The sequence below is a fragment of the Canis lupus genome, chromosome 10 (assembly GCF_011100685.1).
Source record: "Canis lupus familiaris isolate Mischka breed German Shepherd chromosome 10, alternate assembly UU_Cfam_GSD_1.0, whole genome shotgun sequence".
Lineage (NCBI taxonomy): Eukaryota > Metazoa > Chordata > Mammalia > Carnivora > Canidae > Canis > Canis lupus.
In genome coordinates, this window is record NC_049231.1 from 65247557 (window position 1) to 65267394 (window position 19838).

The 19838-nt window shown below is 49.7% G+C and overlaps 1 long non-coding RNA gene across 1 annotated transcript; it reads right to left on the bottom strand.

The window, feature by feature from the left end:
- Positions 1-1579: 1579 nt before the first annotated feature.
- LOC102153409 lies at positions 1580-3961 on the bottom strand. Its single transcript, XR_005365246.1, has 3 exons — positions 3037-3961; positions 2885-2962; positions 1580-1960 (listed from the first exon to the last, which is right to left on the bottom strand). It is a non-coding gene; the product is annotated as an uncharacterized LOC102153409 (long non-coding RNA).
- Between the last annotated feature and the right edge of the window lie 15877 nt (positions 3962-19838).

Genomic DNA, 19838 nt, shown 5'->3' on the forward strand with positions numbered 1-19838 from the left:
ACTTGCAATGAACTGTATTCAACATGACATTGCAAGATTTCTATGACAAAACATTTTATCTGGCAGACAGGACTCTAGTAATACACATCCTGAATTTTAGCAAAAAACAAATTGTACGTATTACTCAAAAGCTGGTGGCAAGTCAATGAAGGATGGACTTCGTAGTGCGTGAGTTTGAGAACTCCTGCTGGTATACCAGCTGATAACAAATCCTTAATATACTCGATCATTCCATTCTCTTTTACAGGTTATGTATAAAATTTTGCCCACCTCTGCCCTGGAAAAATGTCTTCCTGGAGTTGGCGGAATGCTTCATCTTCCTGCTCGGCGAGCCTTTCAAAGGAAGGCCTCCTTCTATCTCAAATGCCCTCAAAACTCTTCTCTGTGCTTTGCAGCGGTCAGAATAATGTGGGCCTCTTGCTCAAAAGGAATATCTATCTCAAGGCCAACCTTGTATTCAGAGGTTTTGATTTCTTTACAACTGTGTTCCTGGTTCCTCAGGACTTTGCAAAATCACCCTCACCCCCTTGTAGGAAAGTGCCAGGGACATGAACCCGGGCTTTCTTAGGTAACCTGCACCTTCTCACTTTTCTAGACGGCACTGGAAGTGGTGTACCACACCTGGAGATGGTTTTAGCACCCATACCCCAGAGATTTGTTTGGCCTCTTTACCAAGGTCAGTCGATACAAAGCAGTGGGCATCAGAGGGCTTGGCAGCGTAGCTGGGCGTTCAGGGACTCACTTAGGATGGCTTAGCCAGATCCCACCTGAGCTCAAGCTACTGTCTTCCCCCCGCCCCCACCTCTGAAATCCCAAGCTTACTGGACATGTTGAATCTCTTCTGTTTGCCTCACCCCTGCCCCCATGCCCAGATCCATTCCCTACCCTTTGTGCCCTCTGCTTCCAGGCGGGTTTAGCCATTGGGATTCACTGCAGTCCCCTCCCCTCCTTTAGGCCTGGGGGAAATAATGGTTTCCCGCAGTTGCTGGTCCCTGGACACCTCATTACCTTTCGTGGTTCTTTTACCTTGCCCGCCTCAATTAACAATCCCTTCCCTAAAGTGTCTTCAGTTAAAGCCTTTCAAGTGTGCCATCTTCTTGCTGGTACTCCGGAACTTTCTGGGTGCATCTCTATGGCTTTCCTAATTTGCTTATGGTCCTTGACATTTCTGGAGAACTGCAGTAGCCGGGGCTCCCCCTCTTGTGTCCAGCAGCTCTTGCCATCTCCTGGCATGTGGACAATGCCTACCCCACTCTGAGTACAACTCCTGTGCCTGTCAGACTCTGATCCCAGGGCTCTGGGGAGGGATGAGAGGTGGGGGGATCCCTGAGATGTCAGCGCCCATAATGCCCTTTTGGTCAAACCAGATCTTTATTCTACTCAAGCTTTCTCACGGCCTCATCCTCCCTTCACCTCCAGCCTCATTCATTCAACAGGTCTTTATGCGAGCCTGGCAACGTGCAGACACATGCTGATCACACAGCTCTACCATCTGCTGTCATGTCAGCATTTCACTCAAATGATGTTCCTTTTTGGGTTTTGGAGTGTATGCTCCTGGGCAATGACTCACGCTTAAATTTACATTTGCTCACATTTAAAATCCTCAAATACCAGAGAAATACAAATCGTCTATCACTTGTAATTTCTTGGCCAGTCTTTCAAAGAAGCAAACCCGGTTGGAGGCAACCTCCTTAAGGCATCTCACCCTTCCCTACTTTCTGATTGTGGGACACTTCAATCATCTGGGCTGCAGCCTTTCCATGTGGCCTCCAAGAAACTGGACCTTGACGACAGCCACTGGCGTGGCTCTATGTGTGGTGGTGCAAGGATCTGAGTGATCTTGGGTCTTGCAGAGGCCCTTGCTCAGAACCAGGACGGTGCTTCCTTGACAGTATACAGGCTGACTGCCTCCAGGCCACCTAGGGACAGCTGCCAATGTGGATAATACTTGATATTCAGCCTGCAGAGGTTAAAGGTAGTTATTTATATGACAGTGAAAAAAATTTTAAATAACCTAAGTGTCTGCCAATAGAAAATAAGTTAAGTTGAAGTCCATATGTTATTATAGAATGCTATATGTGGCCATTAAGAAGGATTTAATGGCTCTATCAGTACTGAAATGGAGAGATGTTGAAAACATCACCCAGTGAGAATAAAACAGTTTCAGGATACCAAATATAGTTAAATTCTATGATATAAAAATATTTGAAAAAAATATATATATAGTTTTAAAGCCTAAATGTGTATGTGTCTGTGTATGTGTATTACATATATGTAAATTATAGAAGAGAGATGAGAAAAATCTCTGCCAAGAGTGGTCACCTCCAGAGGCAGAAGTAAGAGGGAAAGAGATCGTGATGAAGGGGAACTTCTTTAAATTTAGGAAGGTGATATGCTTCTGAACATTTGGATCTTTACGGTAAGAACAAATTCACTTATCAGATAATTAACTCCTTCTTCCCCCAAAGAAGGGAGACAAAGAAAGAAAGAACTATTATTAACACAGAGGAAGGGAGGGAGATGGGGAAGGGCAGCCCCTGAAAGGGCTCTTTCATTTTTCCCCTCCGTATACTTCTGTATTCTTGAATTTGTGCAATAGGAACACACTCACGCATTTCTGGTGTAGCTATTTTTTATCATGTAAAGGCTCATTTATGTCCTCAACAGCTAATATTTTTGTCTTCACTCAATGCTGAGCACTGTGCTCTGCCCTTGACCTGCTATAATCCTGTCAATATTCTGAGTCCTGTATTATCATCCCATCTTACAGAAGAGGAACCTGGGGCCCCAGGACCGATGATGTGACCTGCCCAGTTCCCCAGCTAGCACATGACAGGGCTGAGATCCAAACACGTCTGCAGGGTCGCAAAGCCCACGTTCTCACCTCCATGCTCCACACACCAGGCCCAGGGGTGGTGGGTACTGGTGGGAATGAGGCTTCCTGATTTCGTGTCAGTGGAACCTAGTGGAGAGGGAAAACATGAGAGAAAAGTGGAAGAAATGAGCAGACTGAGGAAAATAAGCAGAAACATTTACCGGAAAGAAAGGCTCAGGGAAATAGCCCCAGTATAAAGTTGAGTGACACCAGAAGGGCCATCAGAGGCGGTTTCGTGTGCCAGAGCACCCATAAACATTTCCATTCAGTTTTGCACACCCAGACGCCTGATGTCACACTGCAGCTCTGTCCAGATGATTCTAATAATAGCCCAGTGGAATCCTGTGGCTGGAGGAGACCGAGAGAGGTCACCGAGTCCGTCTTCTGCCCGCAGAAGGGGGTAGGTGCTCTTCTTGTGGGATCGTGGAGGGAAGGGACAGCCTAAGCTGCTAGATCGAAGTCAGTTCCCCAGCCTGCCCTCGACGTCGGCAGAGGAGTGGAACCGTGTCCTCGACCCGAGGGCACTGACAGTCTCCCGAGCCAGCTTGTGGACAATGATGTTCATGTTGCAATTGTTTACAAAGGAAACAGCTGCCACCCCTCTTTTCCAGCTGGTAGACATCTGGTGGGGGACAGGGCGTCAGCAGTAGAAATGAAAAGGAGTCCCTAGAACGCCCCTTCTCCCACAGGGGCGTCTGGAGGAGGAATGGGCACAGTTGGAAGGAGCTGGGTGTTAGGTGTTCATGCATCGTTGGGTCACCCTTGCTGTCACCCTGCTTCATCAGGACGGGGCTCCATCAGGACGGAGAATTAGGCAGAGAGTGTACGAATGATTAAGGGCCTTGCGAAAGATTAAGAGAATTCCATTTATAGACTCCATCTAGCCAAAGGCTGGAGGGCAACCGCCTAGCTGTATGCACGGAAACCGGAGAATTACTGGAGCCCGTTCCAGAGCTTAGGGCTTTGAATAAGGAGAATAATGCAGATACAAATTCTCTGAGGGAAAGTGGCTCTTCAGTCATGGGCATTGAGAGAACTGTTGAGTTGGGTACGATTTGAATGAAGATACATGTCTGATGACAGTGATGCAGGAAGCAATCCAGAGGGCAAGGGTCTCCTTTGGGCCACGGTGGTTAATTGAGGCAGAACTAGGGTGAGGTACTCACCTGAAGTGCAAAATTTAAGGGGACGTTAAAAAAACTCAGCAATCAAGAAAAATAATATTTTAATGCCTTATTTTTTAAAGTCAGAAGTATGCTCTCCAAATGCCACAAAACACCCACGATGAACAAAATATCCAGATTTTAAATAAAAAAAAAAAAATCAGTGCCAGGTGGAACCATATTGGAGCCTGAGGTGGAAGGAAAAATGTGTGCCCCCTAGCTTTAGTGGAAGCAAACGCCATTTGGGATTTTTCCAATATTCTTCTTTGCTTATCTCATTTTTTAAAAAAAGATTTTATTTATTTATTCATGAGAGACACACAGAGAAAGGCAGAGCCATAGAGAGAGAAGCAGGCTCCCTCCAGGGAGCCTGGTGTGGGACTCGATCCCACGACCCAGGTCCCAGGATCACGACCTGTGCCAAAGGCAGATGCTCAACCACTGAGTCACCCAGGCGTCCCTGCTTATCTCATTTTTAACCGAGAGAATTGCCCTGTTTGACAATTGCTCTGGACTAAGTGACAGTCTTAAATCATTTTTAATTTAAGAAGAACTAAAATGTTAGTAAATTCTATTTGGTGTAAGTCAAATATTTAAACTGAAAATAATATTGTGAGTTTTTCAATCTTTCAATATTTTTTCATCTATTTTAATGTTCTAGAAGGAAACCAATCATTAAAAAATACATATGGAGGTACATAGCTTTCCTTCAGATTCCGACAGCCCCTGATGGCTGTGGCGGCAAATAAATCACAACAGATGGTCTCCAGCTGAAAGTGGGGTATGTCTATGTCAGACTTGGAGGGTGCTTGCTGATTACTCCTCCCCTCAGGCTACAAAAGACCCTTCTACCTCTCTGGGGTCACCCTTTTGGGACTGGGGGTGCAGGTAATCATCCCATTTCATACCATGAGAATGATGTGACGCCATGAGATTATGGAAACTGGGGAGGACATTACCCCACATCCATTGCTTGTCATGCGGGAGTCCCCAGGTCTCTGGGTGGGAGTCACCTTGAATCAAAGACCAAGGGGACATAGCACATGCCAGGTAAAGATCTATAGGTGTGAATTCTGTACTCTAGGAGACTTTAAGAAACACTGTATGGAAATTCTTGGCTAGAAGAAACTTCCTGAGATAATGAGGTTTTTCTCTAAAAAAAAAAACAAAACAACAACCCATAATATGTTCACATGGTTCAAAGTTCAAAATGATATAAAAAGGCAAATACCAGGCAAACACCTGGGTGGCTCAGGGGTTGAGCATCTGCCTTCAGCTCAGGGCGTGATCCTGGGGTCCTGGGATTGAGTCCCGCATTGGGCTCCCTGCAGGGAGCCTGCTTCTCCCTCTGCCTGTGTCTCTGCCTCTCTCTCTCTGTTTCTCATGAATAAATAAATAAAATCTTTTATATATATAAAAAAAGTAAGAAGCCTATCTCTGTCTCTTATTCCACGCTCTCCCCTTCCCTCCATACAAACAGCAAATAACATAGTAATTTCTTAGCAATTAGGGCTTTTCAAAAAATAGTTATTAAAATGGGTTTTATGAGTTAGCCTGGGACCCACCCAACTCTTTCTGGATCAGACTGTGTAGCTGGTGCAGAGGGCTAAGCAGAGAGGTCCCATCTTGCATGTGGCTGACCCTGGCAACTTGGAGCTCTTGTTGTACTCGAGTGACGCCAGAGCCTGCAGGCAGGAGGCCTCTCTTGCAGGCTGGCACTGTGTCTAGTGCTGGTGCTCGTGGATGCCCCAAGGCCAGCCTAATGGGGCATAGTTTTAGGCCATCAGCATGATTGAGGTTTTCCTCCTGTGACATCTTTGGCCTAATAATAATCCCCAAAGGAAAGGGTATCAGTGTTTCTTAGAAACACATGCCAGAGTTTGTAATCTGTCCCACATTCAACCACGAGCAAACTTCTGCATGCCCAGGATTACACGCATCCTCACGATGGGAATGACACTCCAAACCACAAGCACAACTCTTTGTTTTTGTGGTCACCACGTACCCTCAAGATATCAGTTGCTCCAAAGGCAACTGATTTCCTTTGCTCTCTTGGTTATGGCTGAGGAGCTCACTGGAAGCCAGGGATGGAGGATCCCCCCTTAGGAGCAAGGGGCCCGCAGGGTTCAGAGCTGGAGTGTAAGCAGAAGCTGGGCCAGGAGAGATCTCAGCACAAACCTGGAGAAATGCTGACTAAACCACTGCGCCGCATTAACTTTGTTATATGTCAGAGGCGTCTTCTCTTCACGCCTCTCTTGGCCACATCCCTACTCATCACTCTTGTCTATAAAGTTGTTTCCCACTGAGTCACCCTCCAGGGCTTGCTGGCAGGCTCCCCAATCCTTCTGATGTTCAGCCGAGGGGCCCCTCCCAGACTTCTCCACTCATTCCCACCCTTCACAAGCCCTGGAAACTTCGGTGGAAACCCAAGTGGTGTGTGATCTCCCAGGTGCTGCAGAATGTCCTGAGCAACTGGTTGAGAAAAGCAGCCTGGACCCAACGGCTCCCGCTGGACCCTCTGGGTTGCTTGAATCTACGAAGACTCTAGAGTAAAGAAAAACCAGAGCTCGTGGTTCCCCCCCTAGGGCAACATGTCAATGCTTACCTAACCGAGAGCAGACACATTTCTTTTGTTCCGTTCAGCTAGCATTAATTAAATGTGTTCTGGAAAGTGATAATTGCCATTGGGGCAAATTTAAGAGTAAGAATCCTTTGGGGAGGGCTTGGGGCCAAGAGTGGTAGCCGGCCTTCAGAGAACAGGAAATGTCTGGAGAGCCCTGGAAAGAGAGCCTGTGAAATGTTGAGGAGGCTCACATGCTTCAATGCTGAAGGAAATCACAGGCAGGAAGGGGAAGCTGCAGGTTGAATTCTGAAGGGCAAAAGGTAAATTCTGCACCAAGCAAGAACCCCAAGCACTTTCCCTGGTTTCCTCAAACCCATGGAAGCCTCTGGAGACTTCCTTCAATTGTGTGATGCATATTTGCACCTACCTCACTGGGGCACTCAAGAGTCAACCAAAGCGATGTCTTTCTCTGCATATTTTTCCGTTTCCTTGGATATCTCTTCCTGGCTTTTTGAGAAGAAATAAATACAGGTTCGGAAAACACAAATAACATTTTCTCTGGAAGATGAATTTCGCCGCCAGTAGTGCATTTCCAGAGATCTGTGCCACATCCAAGGAATAAAACATCCATCACACACCCTCTCAAGGGGGGACTGGCTGTTCTCCTGTTAGCGAGTTGGGGGGGGGAAGACGAGATCATCATTTCACGAGTTAGAAACAGAGCAGAGGGGTGGTGCGTTGGCTTCCTGGGCTATTGGACGGCAACGCTTGCTGTAATTTTTTTGTCGTTGTTGTTAACTCTACAATTTTGAGGCCATGTTGATGGAATGTTCCTTTGTACTCTCGCTGCTGTCTGGAAATATTTGTTTTCATCTTATGGATTAAAGAGCGCTCAGACTTCTAGATTTTAGTAAGTGTGACCTACATAGTGGGAAACAGCCCACACTCCACCCCTGCCCTTCTGATACACAAAGTGCATCTCAAAAAGCCTTTTGCAATCCTGATTAGCTCAGACAGGCTTACTTACCTTCGAGGCCAGGACTCTTGCTGTTGAGGGAGACTTCTCCCTCCTAGGCCCACCTATAAACACAAACCACCTGGGGGGGGGGGGCGGGGCAGAAGCAAGAAATATTTTCTTTCACAGCTAAATTGAATAAACTTTAACTCCTCTACTTTCACACATGAAATGTTGGATATCTCCCATCTTACCAAGTGCCGGCTCCTGTCTCCTGTGGGGTGACACCTCCCCACCCCCATCTCCCCAAGGACTTCAGTCATTGGCATAGCCCGTCTTTCTCCACTTTGATGCCTTGGTACCTCCCCTTCTCTTGTGAATCATTCGCATCCGCATAAAAAAATAAACATGAAAAACTCCCCTTCTTCATATCCCCCAGGCATAGCCCACCTCTCCGTCCCCGCCCCAACCTAAATTTCTAATGGTTTTGTCCGAATCCTTTTAACCCGACCCCTGCGTCCTCCTGGACCCCAGCGTGGTTTCTGGCTCAGCCTCTCTCCTGGTTCTCCTCCTCCCTCCCTGCCCACATCTCCACCCACGTTTAAACACTGGGGCAGCTCAAGGGTTTGGTGTCAGGTTCTGTTTCCCTCTGTCTACACCCTCTTCCTGGCTCAGCTCAGCAGTGCCCAGGGACTGAAATGCTTCCTTTCTGCTCTTGGCTCCTAAATTTCTCACCAGCTCAGACCTCTCCAGCCCAAGACTGGCCCGCAGAACTACCTGCCTCTGTAGCTTCTCCCTATTTAATATCTCATGAGTGTCCCAAGCCCGGCCAGTCCAAAATAAGGGATAATGTGCGTTGCTGAGCATTTGAGAGTTAAAAGAATTTGTCCTTGTCTTCCTCCTGGTGATGATGCCTGATGATGACATCTGTGTGTGTGTGAAGTGTGGTTTCAGTATGTGTGTGAGTGTGTGGCACCTAGAGCTCCACTCCCACTCATCATGTGTACACTGTCCCGGTTAGCCGCTATGTGTCATTTTTCTGGGCTTATCTCTAGTGGACCGTTCTTCCTATCCTATGGTCCTATGATATTTCGAACCATGACCCCAACACCAACAAAAGCCCATAATCCCATACTTTTCCTAGAATGTTGAGAAATGTCCTATAAACTGTGATGGTTGCCTTGCTGGGACCCCAGGGCTAGGGCATACCCTTCTGGGTGCAGGGGGTGAGAGGGTTTACAGTGAAAGAAGGAGATATTCTCAGAGCCATCCATCCCAGAAGAGTTGGTTCAGGGCCTTAGATGTAAGTGAGGGAAACCTCAATCCCTCTCTGCTCAAGGCCTGGAGACATTGAGGATTATAGCAGTGGGCAGGTCCCTGAGTTACAGGAACATAAAACCACATTTAAAACTTTTTTGTTTAAATCAACTTACTCACTAGTCCATCTCCCATCCTGGCTGTTCCCCTAAGCTCCTACCTCCTCAACCATGAAGCTTCCCATCAGGGGACAGGTGGTTCCCTAGAGCAAGAACACATGAGGGGCTGGGAGGCTCCAGCCCAGTGTTCCTCCTGCTATATATTGGTTTACTGGGGTTGGAGGGAGTGGGGCTTTAGAAAAGGCCGGTGGCTGAGACTTTCCCTGGAGATTCTAATTTATTTTTTCTGGGTGCAGCCTAGGTCCTTGATGGTTTCCAAAGCTTCCCAGCTGATCCTAATGCAAGCCAAGGTTAAAAGCTCTACTCTGGGCCACGCTGGCACTGGCTTCACAAATTTTTTCACCCAGCTGATTTCCAGCAGTAGGGTTTCGGCTCCAGAGGGCCCCAGGCTGGCATCTATCAAATGGCCCCTCCCGTCATGATCTCTTTTCCTAATAAACTTGAGGGGCTGGTGCTGTGTCACCGCATCTGTTTCTCTGTGTCCAGCACACAGTGGAGCTCAATAAATGTTTGCTCAATGCAGGAAGAATGTCCCAGGTGTGAAGTAGATGGTTGCCATCAGTCCTCGTGTCCTGGGTCAGGGTGACCTTCTGAGACTCTGCAACATCAGTGCACATTGGGTGTGTACTCACAATACATTCCAAGCTGAGTCTCCCAGGTTCCCATGAGGACACGGTCTGTAGAATTGTTCTCCACGCTTTCATTGTTCTGCTGCTGCCTCCTCCGTCGGGATGGGGAAACTCACCACAGTAGCTTAGTTCCCTGTTTGCTATGGCTGGGGACCGTCACCTCAGAATATTTCATCCAGCCACTCTAAGGCTCCTCTCCCACTGGGCCAGGAGTGTGGTACCCTAAGGGCTGGAAGGTCTGGAAACTAATGGGTGGTCCTGTTGGGGTCTTGGGAGGGCCTTGGGAGCAAGAGTTCCATGAAGGATGATTTCTCTTGGGCATGTGTCACTCCTGTGACATTGTCACCTGTCATTCTCTAAGTCTCAGGATGACATCATTTAACTTGGGCCTCCAGGTGTGTTGGATGTGGTGCCAGCATTGTTTGCGCTCTGCCCTTGTGCAGCTCTCTTCCTTGCTGCTGAATCCTTTAGAGTGGAGGATCTTATCCTAGGGCTAACAGACGGGTCTTGGAGGGGAGGATCCATGGCTTTCGAAAATCGTGCATAGGGTCTGGCATGGGTAGGATTTAAGCATATCTCTCCAAAGGGAGAGCCTCTCAGTTGTCTTCAGGTTTGAAGCTGTCCAAGAACCTGCAAAAGTTCTGACCCGCTGACCTCCCACTGTCTTCCCCACAGCTTTAACTTCCTACTGATCCTCGAAGGCCTTGCGAGGGTGAGTTCTGTCATTATTCTGGCACAAAGCTCTGGAATGAGGTTGTCTGGGTTAGACTCGCTTCTAGGGACGTAGACGATGGGTTATTTGGTTTTCTGAGACCTTGGGAAGGTAGAGGGATACTCGCCTGGGCACCCTTCATCCTCCATCTTGGACGCTGGTATTGTGCTTGTGTGTGTGTGTCAGGGAGCGAGAGAGGCGGAGAGACCTCCTCACACCGAGCGCGAGTGCAACCACCTGACGGGCAGCCTTGTCTCAGTCCTGCTGTGCCAATCCCTGTTGGCAGGGCCGAGTTTTCCTGGGCTCTGGGATGCCCACTCAGAATGGCCAGAATCTCCTCAGGGGGACCAGCCCCCCAACCCTGCCACCAACATTCCCACCCCGCCCACCTCGAGCTCCTCCCAGGAGCCCTGTAGGGTCCCTTTCTCCGGGGGGGGGGGGGGGGGGGTGTTTATTGCCACGGGCGGGGGGTGCAGGCCCTGGCAGCCGGGCGCCTCCAGTGCGGGCTCGGCCTCGGCCTCCTTCCCTCCGAGGAAGAAGGGACGGGCGAGGATCGAACCTGGGAAGCCGGTGCACGCATTGCTGAGGCTCCAACCGGGATGGACGCAGGGAGAAGCCGGCGTTGGCCACAGGCCTCAGTAACGTCCCAGTCGGCCTGGCCTGGCCTAACCTGCTCTCTGCCCTCCCTGCCCTCCCCAGGGGGTCACTTGTAGCGGCCTCTCTGCTACCTCCTCCCACATGCTCTTGTACGTGTTTATCCCAGACAGGTGGCCGGGCCCCCCTCCCTCAGCCTCTTGGGGGCTGCCCTGCATTTGGGGACGTGGGGAGCTTGGGTATCCTGGGCTTCGCTGTGGAACTGATGCGGGGTGGGGGGGGGGGTGCCGGAACTGTCTTCTTGCCCGAGTTTTCTCTGTGTGAAGCCCACTCAGCACCCGCTTACCTACGTAAGGCACCGCGGCTGGTGCCTGACCCGACGGCCGGGGGCGGGGGCCGCTGTCTGCCGGCCAGGGCGACCACGACCCTTCCAAGCAGCAGGCTGGCGCTCCCTGGGCGCGGGCCATGTCAGAGTCGCTGCTAAGCGCGTCGCAGGGGCCGCCCGCCTCCAGCTCCAGTCCTCCTGTTACGGAAAGCTCGGAGGACTTAGGTCACCTGCCCGGGTCGCCAGGTGGCCGAAGGTTACAGCTGAGCCTCAAGCGCGGTCCGTCCCCAAAGCCCGACCCGTAGCCCCCGCTCTGAGCCCCCCACCGCCAGGGTCCCTGGGCACCGCAGTGGCTCAGAGGATGAGCGACTCGGGCATCCAGCTCTGGGTGACACAGGAATTCGGAAGAAGGGGGAAAAGCAGGTAACAAGAGGGGGCAGTGGAGTGGGAAGGAGACACAGGATTCTGGGAAAGAAAGCCTTGAACCTGCCATGAAAATCCATTGGTTCCCCAAAAAAAGAATATTGAGAGACGTCCTGGGGATGCCTCGGCGGTCTCGGTCTCAGCCGCGGTCCCCAACCTCTCAGGCCCCGGCTCCCGGCCGTGTGCTCGGCTCCGAACAGCCTGGCCCGGCGCTAGCGGAGCCGCCTCCCGTCCAGGAGCGCGAAGTGCCTGGAACGCGCAACCCCGCGGTGACCTGGAGCCGAGGACCGAGGCGGGTGAAAGCTCAGCAGACTCGCCTCCGGGGACGAAGGCTCGGGGGTAGTGTCTCCTCTGGAGGTCGCAGCCTGGCTGGCTCGAGCCTGCTGTCCACGTCCCCAGCCCGGTCATCGCTGCCGGGAGCGCCGCCTTCATCATCACCTGCGCGCACACCTCAAGCTCCACTCGGGGGCCAGGCCCGAGGCCGCGTGGCGGCGACGTCCCACCGACATCTCTGGGAAGACCGTGTTGACTGGAGCTGACGGGACGCCACGTGAAGTCTGAGGCTCTGGGGACGTTTGTGGGTCGAGGAGTCCCTAAAGGAAGGCGGGGGGAGGATTGTGGAGGGCAGGGAAGGGACGTGGACCCACATTCGCCCCTCGCACAGCATTGCCGGCTGCGCAGTGACTTCTGGGCTGCGGGGGTCCTTGCTCTCGGGGCTGGGACCCTGGCTCTGCTCCGCTCACTTCCAAACCACAGCGTGGGAGGGGCTGGGGTTACCGGGAACGGAGGAGCAATCAGGTGGCCTCTGAAGGACAAATGAAGGGCGAGGGAGGCCGTTCTAGGGGGCGGGGGAGCAAGATGAGCAATGAGGAGAAGGCCTTCTCGGGACTTCTGGCCTTCAGTGGATCCAAAACTGGGGCCACAGCCCTGCAGGTCTTCACCGAAGGTCCGACCCCCTCGGTCCACCTGCAGAGCCCTCACCCTTGGCCGTCCCCGCCACTGAATATGAGCCTTTCCTTCCGTCAGTAACTCCCACAAAGCACAGCACGCTGAGGTGAGAGTAGGTGGCGATTCCCACAGGGGTTACCTCACCTGAGGACCCATGTTCCCCAGGTTTCAGGTAAGAATGCTCTATTGAGAAGACACACAGTGCATAGGACTCCCTCTGAGGAGAGGCCACGCCACCTCCCACGCGCGCGCGCACACACGCACACACGCACACACACGCACACACACATCCCTCCTGTATTCTTTCATCCGTGGGTTTCCCTCAGTCAGGGCCCGCTGGGTCAAGGAAGTGACCACGCTTTGAGGCCTATTGTAAAGCCAGACTTCGGGGCTCATGATTTTTCCTGCTTGACTAAGCCCTAGCTGGCAGCCTGGCAAAGATAACCGCCAGCTCGGGTCATAGGAAAAGCGGTGGGGTTGAGAGAAAGAAAGTGAAGCACCCCAGGGCCTTGGAACCTGCCTGACAGAGATGTGCCACTCCCCTGCTCAAGAGTCATCTCATCTCTCTCCCTCCACACCTGCTCGGAGAGCGTGACCTGCCGCCTGGGGAATGCAGGCGCCTCCCTCCACACAGGGGAACAGCTGTTCCACCTCTGGGGAGAAGCAGTCTCTCCCTCAGCCCCAAAGGGATGCTCTCTCCTGCCTTCTTCCTCATTCCTGAAGTTGTGGCAATTCTTCGTCCCTGGGTGATGCCAGGTGTGGTCTTCATTGGAGTTCATCCTCGACTCATCATGAATTAGGAATGTGCGTCCTTATCCCAACATGGCGAGGTCCTGAGGTGGTGCACCGTTCCTCCTCCCTAGTCAGGACTTACCCTGATACCTCTCCTCCTGGCCTACTCGGGCTTCGGAGCGGGCTGAGAAAATCTCCAGCAGGAGACATAGAGTCCCCAGGGGTGTATTTCCCTCCATTCAGGAAAGGCAGCAAATTCCGATCCTCTCAGTAATAACTCAAGTCAGCCTTGAGGGACACTGTGGACAGTTGAGTAGGTCGTGCACTGCACACATATGTCCCGCTGAGGGGATGACTGGAGGCTGAAATTCAACCAGAGCTTTATTTGCTGAGCTGTGTGCTCTGGTGTGGGATGCATTATTTTTTCATTGCACACAAGCACCCCTTGTACACTGTGGTGACTCACACAAAGACTCTCTATAATCTGGCCTCTGACCTGGCAACCTTGTTTCCCTTACCTTCTTCTGCCTGGAAATAGTCTCCTCTCTGCAGTTTTTCCCTTTCACTCTCTTCCTCTTCTGTCTGGGATGGTCTAATAGAATCAACCTACAGTCTACCATCGTCGTTGAGAAAGTGACCCCCACGTGCCTTCTCAAATTCTCCATCTGCAACGAACGGCAGTCCCAGGCTGTCTGGGTGAAACTGGCCGTGCCGGTTTGCCCATCCACTCAGCCTGCTCTTCTTTCTTTTCCTCCCACAGTGTCCAGCAAGACCATTTCTCATGATGCTTTCTCTTGGGGAGGTGAACAAGGCCAAACCGGAAAAGACAACCAACCCCTCCCCCTCCCCCACGGCAGCCTTAAGAAATGGCAGGTGGAGCTCCTGACCAGGCCTGGCTCCAGTTCCCCCCAGCTCTTCTATGTGATATTTATTTTCCTTTTTTGGATCTTCCTCTGCTGGGCTGTGAGCTAGAACTAAGCACCCCAGCTGGAGGCAGAGCACAGCCCAGAGAGTGGCTTAAGCAAAGCTCGTGGGAAGCACCTGCTGGGGTAAATGGCCCTCGCCAGCTTCAGTCTGTCTGCTGCAGTAGAGGCATACCCATATCCCACACAGAGGCCCCCTGTCCCTTGCCTTCCCAAGTAGTCTCTTTACAAATTTTCTCCTTGGCTCTTTGCAGGGAGTAGGAGTTGGTTCTTGTGTCATTGGAGCTCTCCACAAGGTTAACTCTGAAGCCTCCAACTGGGAAGACCTTCCTGGGGCCCCTCTCAGGAATGGGACTGAGTGTGCTGGACAGAGGGTTTGGAATGGGTCTGATCCTACAGGTGGGGAAGATCCTATAACCCAACACTTTGTCAATGGCACAGGAGGGTCTGTTCGCTCAAAGTGTGGCTGAAAGTATGTGTGCCCTGGGTTGGGGTTCTGTTGGGCTCACGGCCAAGCCTCAGCGCTTTCCTGCATTATGTTCGGGGCAGGGGGGTCTAAGCACAGCTTAGAGAGATGGAAAGAGAGGCTCAGATAGACCCAGGACTTGGCTTGGAAACACCATTCTCTTCTAAGAGGATTAGCACTCCTTGGAAAAATAGCCAACTCTAGGCCTAGAGCGGAGAGAGTACATGAGCCTGGCATATCTTGTGCCAGAGAGCAAGGAGGTGCTCACAGAAAGATGGCAACGTGTCAAAAAGACGCAGGAACCAGCTTTAGGGAACTCCCACTGGACACGTCTGGAATAATGTGAGCACAACGTAAGGATGATAATGAATTATAATCCATTCAATAAGATTGGAGTCTTTGAGTCCATATTGATATAAATAAGTGAATGAATAAATTGTTGAAAAATGGTATTTACACAATCTGAAAGTACTTCCCTATGAAATACCTATTCATTACAGAGGGAAAAATAATAATTTACCGTGGAGAAACTGGCAGGCATCACTTTAATCAAGTGATCTAAGCTAACAAAGCTAGTTAAGGGGACAATTTGAACTTGCGTGCCCCCTGATAAAATACGGTGCGGAGAGCACAGCACCATTGCTTTGGCGTGATCGTTCAAGAGGCGTAGCATGAATCTCTTGGTGTGGAAACATGAGACAAAACTAAGTTCTACAAAATAAGTGGCCTGTGATCGTCAAGAGTGTCGAAGACATGAAAATCAAGAAAAGGTATAAGAATTATTCCAGAACGAAGGAGACTCAAGAGACTTGACCGCTAAGTGCAATGTGTAATCCTGACCCGAATCCTTTCACTGTAAAGAACAGATCTGGAACAAGCAGCAAAACCCAAATATTGTGTAATAATCAGATGGTAAATAATAGATCAATCTTCATTTACTGATTTCGACAGTTGTGGGTATGTAAAAGAATATCCTTGCTTTTAGGAAATACACGATAAAGTATTCGGGGGTGACGGAGTATCATGTTGTAAAACACACTCTCCGTTGTTTCGGGTAAAACAGTAGGTTCTTGCACCTATTCTGTAAATTTGTTATTGTTTCCAAAATTAAAAAGAAATTAATTACATGAAACCTTGCAGCTATGATAAACTTTAGGATGGGGAAACCTATCTTCGCAGAAGTTCAGGTATGAAGCATTTGGGGATTTTATTTGAACAGAGACCCAATACGTACAAAAATGGCGATGATAATATATAGCTTGAAATGTTTCTAGGATTAAGAATAATTCCATTAGGCTGTGAGGGTAGGAATTCACCTGTTTTATCTACCACTATATTCTCAGTACAGTGTCTGACATTTATACATATTTGTTAAATAAATGAATAATATGTGGCAAGTAATAATCGCTCGATAAATGGTAGTTTCAACGACTACCGCCATGAGGAAGAATGCAAGTCAACCTATATGGGGCTGCCAACATGGTGGTCTTCCGAGCGGCACAAGGTAGGCAGTGGCCCAAGCACCCAAAAAAGCGGCAGTGCTGTTGTTCCTCACAGGTCCATGGATCTTGGAATCCTGTGCTTCAGCAGCGTAGCTCTTCCTACCTCTGCAGTTCGCCTAATACCGTGATTTAATACTGGTTGTATCATTACTCATGAGGCTACATTATCCATCAGCCGCCTACTGTCAATCACTCTCTCAAAGGTGGTTCTGTGCTTCCCTGAGAATGACCACAAGTGGTCAGGGTGTGCAGAAAAATGTGAACAGTAAGTTGTTTTCTAGTCACGTTAAGTTTACTGATAGAGAATTTATGGTGAAAGCATAGAACATCTTCTGATTTTGTCTTCTCTTAAACTCGTTCGGCCGTAATCATCACAATCCTAGAATGTGATCTCTTTTAAGAGAAGGACCTCTGCCCTCTAAACATTACCACCAGCAGGGAGAATAAGTGAGGGACCCAGGGGTGGGGCCGGAAGATTGGTCCCATTAGTGCAAAAAAAGTCAGTCTCTTGTCCTGCAAGACTGAAGACCTGCCTGGTGTCGCTGATCAGAAAGACCTAGTAGCGTTGCAGAGCAACTGCTTGCAATTCGCTCATCAGGCCTCTGTCCCGAAAGCAAGGCTCGACACGGGTCCCGGAAACTATCCCAGATTTCAAGAAAGGTGGTCTAAAGCAGGAGTGGATCCTGGGTCTCAGGGGGTAGGAAAACACTCTCTTCCTGTGCCTGCCTGGAAATGAGCCCCTCTGGGAAGAGACAATGTCTACAGGAGGCACTCTGTGCACTGGGGCACCATGACTGGAAGGGTGGGGACCACAGGCACCCTGGAAGGGAGAGAGAAATCCCATGGGTTCTGCACAGTGATGGCCACAGACAACCTGGTTTGTAGTCACATGGGTGGTATCTTTGTAAAGACTTCCAGAAATTCTTGGAAGACACCTTGGAGTGGACAGAAGTGATTGGGCTGTAGGGCTGAGACCCAGCAATCCCCTCTCATCTGGGGAATTGCAGATTGATCTCATTTTACACTCACAAGTGAGGGGACCCACCAGTTCAATTAGCTGGTTTTCTAAAAAAGTCTTACTTTTTATATCTGTATTTATATGTATACAATATACAAGTAATTACATGGCACGAGATGTTTCAAACCTGCTCTTAATTAAACAGTACCGTACGATTCACTTCCAAGATCAATGATGACTTGCTCATTTCATTATTATTTTAATTTTGGAGATAAAATTTATATATAGTGACATGCATGGATCACAAACGTACGATCTGGTAAGATTTAGCAGATACATACAACTGTGTAACCACCACTCCAATCAAGGTATAGACTGTTTCCATTACCCCAGAAAGTTCTATCATCCCCCCACCAGTCAAACCCAACTCCATGGGCCACCACTGTTCTGATTTCTATCACCGTGGATTGGCTTTATGGATTATAGAACTTCATATCAATGGAATTGTATATTATTTACTCTTTTCTGTCTGGTTTCTTCCACCGAATATGTTTCTGAGATTCACCATTAAATGTGTATTAGTAGCTGACTCTTTTTTATTGCGGAGTTTAGCCTTTTTATTCTTTTTTTATTCCACTGTAGAGATGAACACAGTTTACCCTCCTGTTGATGGACTTTGGGTCATTTCCATTATCTGTGATTTCAAACCGTGTTCTGGAGCGCCTTAGGGTCACTGTCGAGGTTCACTCAGAATTAGCTGCTAAAGTGGAACCCAAAACGATTGTGTTGCATCTTGCTAGGAAAGAGTTGTTCAGCTTTCTAGGGGCTGGGGTTCCCCTGGCTCATTAGTTCTTGGCACAGCATCATGTTAAAGGAGAGGCAACCGGGGTAAACGAGAAACCAGTAAGCCAGGTGCAGCCACGGCTGCCTGACGACTGCTTGCCAAGAAGACCTGTTCAGATATGTCACTTCAGCTCACTTGGTGAGTAACTCTGCTCCTGAAACAATGGCCACTCTGTAATAAACAAAGTTTGCAAAATGAATTGGCCTCTGACCATCTGCCACATTCCAAAACAGTGAACTAACTAAAGGCCAAGATGGGAAGCTCAGCTTCAGCTCAAATTCAGGACAGACCTGTAAATACAAGGGGACAAGATGAAATGTAACTGCCTGGAGCGTCTCCAACTTGTCATTCACCCAGAAAGTGGAATATGGGTGCTGTAGCTCTTACAGTAGGAGGGTGGGGAGAGGTGACAAGGCTGAGGTTCTGAGGCCCAGCCCAGAGAGGTGGACAAAACAGGAGATGAGGCCATCCTCAGAGTTGGAATTTCTAAGTGAATCCTCCCTCCCAGCCCACTCTTCCTGTCCATCCCTAAATATTGAACCAAGAGAAAATCTAAGGTAGGGTCCCCGAGCCCAGCCCCTCTAAAGAGACTCGCAGTGAGCCACTTACATCCCCTCCCTGAGCCATCATCCCTCTTCTCTTCTGTGTCCTCACCTAGCTTCATAGGAAGTTTGATGCCTTCTGCTCTTGGCCACCAGGAAACAGGTGATGATGAATTTGCCACTCCACTATCTCAAGCATGTGGAAGGCCTTGTCATCTGGAACATCCTTTCCGATGCCCCTCACTCTAATTACTTTCTACATTTCACTAATGCACCGTGTATTTCCTATAAGCAATACCTAATCCTTTGTGGAATGAGGTGGGGTGTGAATAAATAAGTCAGTCACAAAGCCTGGCCTCAGAGCTCTGCTGAAACAACCCGCATCTCTTACGGTACCCCCACCCAGCAGGGGCGGCCAGGACAATGGCTCCTTCTTCCCACAGACAGAATGAGCAAACAGGAGTTGAGCCACCACGGGAGGCGATGCTATCCAAACTTCTCACCAGCATTTTGCATTTTCATTCACTCACTCAACAAGTACCTACCGGGCACCTACTCCATGTCAGGTGCTCGGGGACATGAGCAAGGTCCCGCTCTTATGGAATCTACGTTGCATGAGGGAGACAGACAAGCAAGTAAGCGAGAAAAGTAAATCACACGATTTCAGAGAAGTGCTACAGAAAAGGTGAATGAGGATAGGGTGGTTGATTGTTTTAGCCAGTAGGGCTTGGGAAGGCCTCTGGGAGGGGAGATATTTGAACAAAGACTTTGAATGAAGAGGAAATTAGCCGGAGACCGTTCTGGGAGAAGGGTTTTCCAGGCAGAGCGAATAGCCATGCAAAGCTCCTGTGATGAGAAGGTGCTCGATCCATTCCGGGAACTGTAAGAAAGTTTCAGGGAGTGGCTGGAGTGTGACAAGGAAGGGGGTAGGCAGTGTGGGGAGATGAGAAGCCAGGTCATGTAGGGCTGCATATACTCATAATAGGAAGCCACTGAAAACTTTTGAGCAAGGGAGTGGGGTGAACTGATTTGTGATTTTAAAAGATCTCTCTGGCTGCTGTGTGCCCAACAGACTGAAGTGGAGCGAGAGTGGAAGCAGGTGACTGGTCAGGAGGCTGCTGCAGGTGTGCAGGGAGGAGACTCTGGGCAAGACCAGAATGTTAGCGGAGGAGATGGGAAGGGTGGTCAGATTTCACGGTGGAGGGAAGATGCCATTAATTAAACTGTGGTGTGCCATCAGCTGTAAGG